Here is a 6344-nt window from a genome sequence, read left to right on the forward strand (position 1 = left end):
AGAACTTAACTCTTTTTGTCATTTTCCTATTAATTCACCTTTTTCTGCTCACTTAATTGTGTCCTAATAGTCACATTTAACAACAACAACCAGACACACAACACTGAATGTCGAAAGGCTGCAGTTACTTCAGTATCAGAGCCACTAACGTGGTTACTATAGTAAGTAATGAGACTTAAATCAGCAAAACACCAGGAGAAGTGGAATGTAAATCATGACAGTGATGATGATGATGAAAATTTTAAAAATGAAGGTAAACACCATTAAATTATTACCATATAACATGCACAAATGGTTACTCTGATCCAATAAAATTTTAGAAAGCCAAGTTTTGTAATTTCTCTGTTGACACCAAAACATAAATGAGAAATAACACCCTACTTAAATAAAACAGAGGAGTCCAATTAAAAGCAGAAGGTCGTGGGGATGAAAGCCTGCAGCCAAGAGGGGTCTCCAAGGATTGAACTTGACCCTGGCCTACAGTATATTTTTAATTTGGACATGCAGATTTAGATTATTGAATGATTTGCTTTAAAGATTTTTGCCCTTCACCTCCAGTTATTGAAAGGTGAGATTCATTACCCGGGATTCAAGTCTAAGGTCAAAAATAATTTGTCCTTCCACCTTCTCAACCCACTTATCCAGGGCAGGGTCACAGGGCAGCTGGAGCCTATTCCAGCAAGTACTGGGCACAAGGCAGGAGCAACACCTAGACAGGGCACCAGTCAATCAGAGCAGCGCCAATTTAGCATCACCCATTCACCTAACCTACATGTCTTTGGACAGTAAGAGTCAACTGGAGCAAATCAAATTGCTAAACCAAAATTTGCAGATTCTTCTGGTTCATAGATGTTTCTCAAGATATAAAATACAGTAAACATTTGGATTTGCAGTCAAAACATTTTGTTTAAGCTTATAACAATCTGGAACATTCTCAAACCACCTTATTCAAATTCAAGGTGCAATTCAATGAAATGCTAGGGCTTCTCCCAACACCACTCAGGTAGACAGCTACACTCACCGGGCCAGTTTAGAGTTGACTGTCACCTTAACGTACTTTGTGGATGTGTGAGGAAAACCAGTGAAAACCCAACACAATCAGAGGGAGCACATGTAGACTCTACGTGGACAATTACAAGGCATGAAGTTTGAAGCCAAGACACTTTAGCCTTAAAGGAAATTAAATCTAAAAACTAGGAATGCATTAAGACTATTATGTTGTAATGATGTCCAGTATCATAACCTCACTAGGCACTTCACGGGATTTTGTCTAAGTAAAGACTTTGCTGGATTGGCGCCACACATCTTTGAAAACCAATGCTTTCATTATAATACTTTTTGCAAATTCCTCAGTGCAAATGTCTGTAATTTAATAATTTGTACAACAGAAAAACTCCTGCCATACCAACCTACCATGAATAACTAAGAATAATTAAAACCACCATAAGAGGGCAGCAAATGAATAGTTAGTCATTTTAGGGATTCTTTATGCTGCATATGGTCAGCATGTTTCTGAACATTAGTACGATAAAATGTCCAGATAAGAAAGTGTTTGGCATCAATTAATCAGAGGCACACAAAGCCCTACAGATCTGATAACATGCATAATGCCGAAGTTATGTGGGATGTTTTTCTGCTTTTTCACAACATAAACAAAAAAGAATAAATGAATTACTTTACTAGTTTATTACATCTTTTGAAATCTGAAGCCACATTGTTCTAGAGGTGCTTCCAACTTGAAGTATTACCATGGCTTTATTAAAGACTAGTTTAGCTCACTGATATTAATTGTGCCTCCTTCCCGTCCCTGGATTTCTTTGTCCAAAGATCTGGTTAACTTATACAGTCCATCAATTGCGTTTGACTTTGCTATGAACAAAGGTTTTACTATTCCTGGTTTCAGTAGCACAACAACTCTGCTTGCTGAGGAAAACAACGTGAGATATTTTGTATCACAACTTTGAGACTACCAGCTCTTCCATCACAAGAGTCCATCACAAGTGTCCTGATGTCACACAATTTGTGTGTACTGTCACGTCCCGCAGATGCTTAGAACCTTGGTTATGCATAACACTATTGTCTTTTGATGTAGTGACAATACTAAATGAAAAACAGTACTTAAATAAATAGCTCAGGTTAGAATTTAGTCTGGAAGTAGTAACAAGTGAAAGCATCCATAATAAGCATATTTAAAAAAACATTGTGGAATAGACTGAATTTCTTTGTAAAAAATTTTTATCAATTTACCACAATAAGTGAACAAAAACAACATTTTTAATATCACAAGGTTCACTTTCTCTTTATGAAACTAAAGATTATTTACTTGATCTTGCTTTAGCATGATCTTGGAGAAAACACTGGGAATATTCATTTCAATTCAATTTATTTTTGTGTAGGACTCTTAACTAAGCACAAGCTCAGAGTGCTGTAACAAGTTCACGGGTAAAATACAAATACAAACTTGACAAATTATAAGATGAAGAACTACAAATATAGATAAGTTTAAACAAGGAGTAAACAGAACAATTAAAGAATCCTAACAATATATGTTCAATAATATTGTCGAGAATCAGCGGATTCAGACTGCTTCGCTTTCTGCACTGATTTTTGTGTGGTACATTAAATTTTATGTGAATAAATTTGAAGTGTTTGTAACTACTGCATGGAAAGAAACCATCAGAAATTGGTTTTAATTAAGGGTTGGACAACAGGGAGTTAGAAAACCGAGCTGAGATTGATATCATGAAGTCAAAATATGAGTAACTTAACAAGAGGCAAAAATCAGTGTCAGAAAAAACATAGCAAGATTATCAAGAGCCAAAAAGAAGTTAAAGCGTCATATAGAGCCAAAGCCAATAGATCAAATGAATAGAATAAGGTGCAAGCAAAGCTCTTTTAAATGATTTCTAAACTCGGGAGATTCTGCAGCCAACCTTTATCATCTTGCAATGATGGTGTCTTGTGACACACACGTCCAGTCGTTCAGTGTAGCAAAGTCACAAAAAGGCCGCACCCTTACACAAGCAATGTGCCATCACAGAAGATAAGACTTCATAATGAAAAATGCAATAAAACACAAAATGAATGCAATCACTGAATTCCTTGATATCAACCGCAATCCTAGCTTAATGGGATTTTGAGGCCAAGAAAGTAACTGCAAAAATTTAAAATGGAGTCATAACATGAGAGTGGTAAGCTGTCTAATATGACACCAAAATCCTTCAATACTTGGATTCTAAGGCTCTTAGTATCTTTGGTGCCTTTCCCATGTGCAGGAACACATCTTGAAAGAACAGCAGTGACACCAAGTACAACAGCAGGGTAGCAGTAGGAGAAAAAGAACAGAGAAGGCTCAAGTCAAGTCAAATTTTATTTATAGAGCACATTTAAAAACAACAGAAGTCGACCAAAGTGCTGTACAGCTTCCATAAATAAACCAAACACATACAGTATATATATATATATATATATATACACATATATACACACACACACACACACACACACACACATTATATACAGTACTGTGCAAAAGTTGTAGGCAGGTGTGAAAAAATGCTGTAAACAAAGAATGCTTTCAAAAATGGAAGTGTTAATCATTTATTTTCATCAATCAACAAAATGCAATGAATGAACAAAAGGGAAATCTAAATCAAATCAATATTAGGTGTGACCACCTTTTGCCTTCAAAACAGCATCAGTTCTTCTAGGTACACTTGCACACAGTTTTTGAAGGAACTTGGCTGGTAGGTTGTTCCAAACATCTTGGAGAACTAACCACAGATCTTCTGTGGATGTAGGCTTCCTCACATCCTTCTGTCTCTTCATGTAATCCCAGACACACTCGATGATGTTGAGATCAGGGCTCTGTGGGGGCCATACCATTACTTCCAGGACTTCTTGTTCTTCTTTACGCTGAAGACAGTTCTTGACTTTGGCTGTATGTTTGGGGTCATTGTCCTGCTGCAGAATAAATTTGAGGCCAATCATACGCCTCCCTGATGGTATTGCATGATGGATAAGTATCTGCCTGTATTTCTCAGCATTGAGAACACCATTAATCCTGACCAAATCTCCAACTCCATTTGCAGAAATGCAGCCCCAAACGTTCAAGAACCTCCACCATGCTTCACTGTTGCCTGCAGACACTCATTATTGTACCGCTCTCCAGCCCTTCGACGAACAAACTGTCTTCTGCTACAGCCAAACATTTCAAATCAGTCCAGAACACTTGCTGCCATTTTTCTGCACCCCAGTTCCTATGTTTTTGTGCATACTTGAGTCGCTTGGCCTTGTTTCCACGTCAGAGGTATGGCTTTTTGGCTGCAACTCTTAATAATAATAATTTTTTTTTAATAATAATAATTTTTTGCATTTATATAGCGCTTTTCTCACTACTCAAAGCGCTCAGCAATTGCAGGTTAAGGGCCTTGCTTAAGGGCCCAACAGAGCAGAGTCCCTAATGGCATTGACGGGATTCGAACCGGCAACCTTCCGATTGCCAGTGCAGATCTCTAGCCTCAGAGCCACCACTCCACTCTTCCATGAAGACCACTTCTGGCCAGACTTCTCCGGACAGTAGATGGGTGTACCTGGGTCCCACTGGTTTCTGCCAGTTCTGAGCTGATGGCACTGCTGGATATCTTCCGATTTCAAAGGGTAATAAGCTTGATGTGTCTTTCATCTGCTGCACTAAGTTTCCTTGGCCGACCACTGCGTCTACGATCCTCAGCGTTGCCCGTTTCTTTGTGCTTCTTCAAAAGAGCTTGAACAGCACATCTTGAAACCCCAGTCTGCTTTGAAATCTTTGTCTGGGAGAGACCTTGCTGATGCAGTATAACTACCTTGTGTCTTGTTGCTGTGCTCAATCTTGCCCTGACATGAAACTGTCTTCCACAACCTCACCTTGGTAGCAGAGTTTGGCTGTTCCTCACCCAGTTTTAAGCCTCCTACACAGCTGTTTCTGTTTCAGTTAATGACTGTGTTTCAACCTATGTGTGACATTGATGATCATTAGCACCTGTTTGGTATAATTGGTTGATCATACACCTGACTAGAATCCTACAAAATCCCTGACTTTGTGCAAGTGTACCTATAAGCATTGATGCTGGTTTGAAGGCAAATGGTAGTAACACCAAATATTGATTTGATTTAGATTTTTCTTTTGTTCGCTCACTTTGCATTTTGTAAATTGATAACAATAAACAATCATTATTTATATTTCTGAAAGCATTCTTTGTTTACAGCATTTTTTCACACCTGCCTAAAACTTTTGCACAGTACTGTATATTTATATACATATATTCTAGGGGGTTTTGCCACCTGCTCGCTTCACTCACCAACCCACTTCGTGTCTCTGCCACTCGCATACGTGCATTTCACTTTCACCAAACAACAAATCTTTTAATTCTCGTGGATACGCCTCTTCATTGGGAAGAAACAGTACTTTTCCCTGATGGCAACACGAATTAGATGATCTACAAGTCTCCGACTTAAAGTTTAAATCCAAACAATGTATTCGATCTCTTTTCGCTGTTCCGTTATTTCACCGAGAAATAATATCCATTTGTTTGCGCTAATGCGATCTTTACTATCATTTTTTGAGACTTTTGAATTTTAGTACTTTCATTATCTCTAACTTGTTCTGCATGTGTATTGCGCCAACACTTTCTGAACCTCTTTATGACGTTCTACTTTGTCAGCCACTCTTTGTCTTTTATTTCTGGCCACAGATGTGGTTAAATCTCCTGGGTCAAAGTCTCGTCTCGCTGGACATGAAAGTATCTCTCTGAAAAAGTCATGCCTTGTCCCAGGATTTTTTTAAATAATATATATATATATATATATATATATACACACACACACATACACACAGTAAATAAATACAACAAAAATAATTACTCACAAGCTAATTTAAAAAAACAAGTCAAAAAGACAGGCTTTTGGGCAGGATTTAAAAGTGACCAAAGTTGGTGCTGACCTAATATAATTAGGCAGACTATTCCAAAGCATAGGGGCAGCTACTGCAAGAGCACGGTCCCCTCTAAGCTTAAATCTATAATTTTGCAAAACCAATAACTTCTAGTTAGAGGACCTTAGTGATCATGAAGGGGGACAAGAGTGTAAAAGGTCAGTAAGATAAAAGGGGGCTAAACCATTTAGGGAGAAAAAAAACCAAACAGTAAAATTTACAACTCAGTCCTGTAGCAAACAGGAAGCCAGTGAACAGAAGCTAAGACTGATGTGATGTGATGTGATTCTGTTTTCATGTTCCTGTTAGAAACCTTGCAGCAGCGTTCTGGATAAGCTGAAGACAAAGCAAGGGATGACTGATTAACTCCAAT

Source organism: Erpetoichthys calabaricus, chromosome 8, assembly GCF_900747795.2.
Source record: "Erpetoichthys calabaricus chromosome 8, fErpCal1.3, whole genome shotgun sequence".
NCBI classification, from domain to species: Eukaryota; Metazoa; Chordata; class Cladistia; order Polypteriformes; family Polypteridae; genus Erpetoichthys; species Erpetoichthys calabaricus.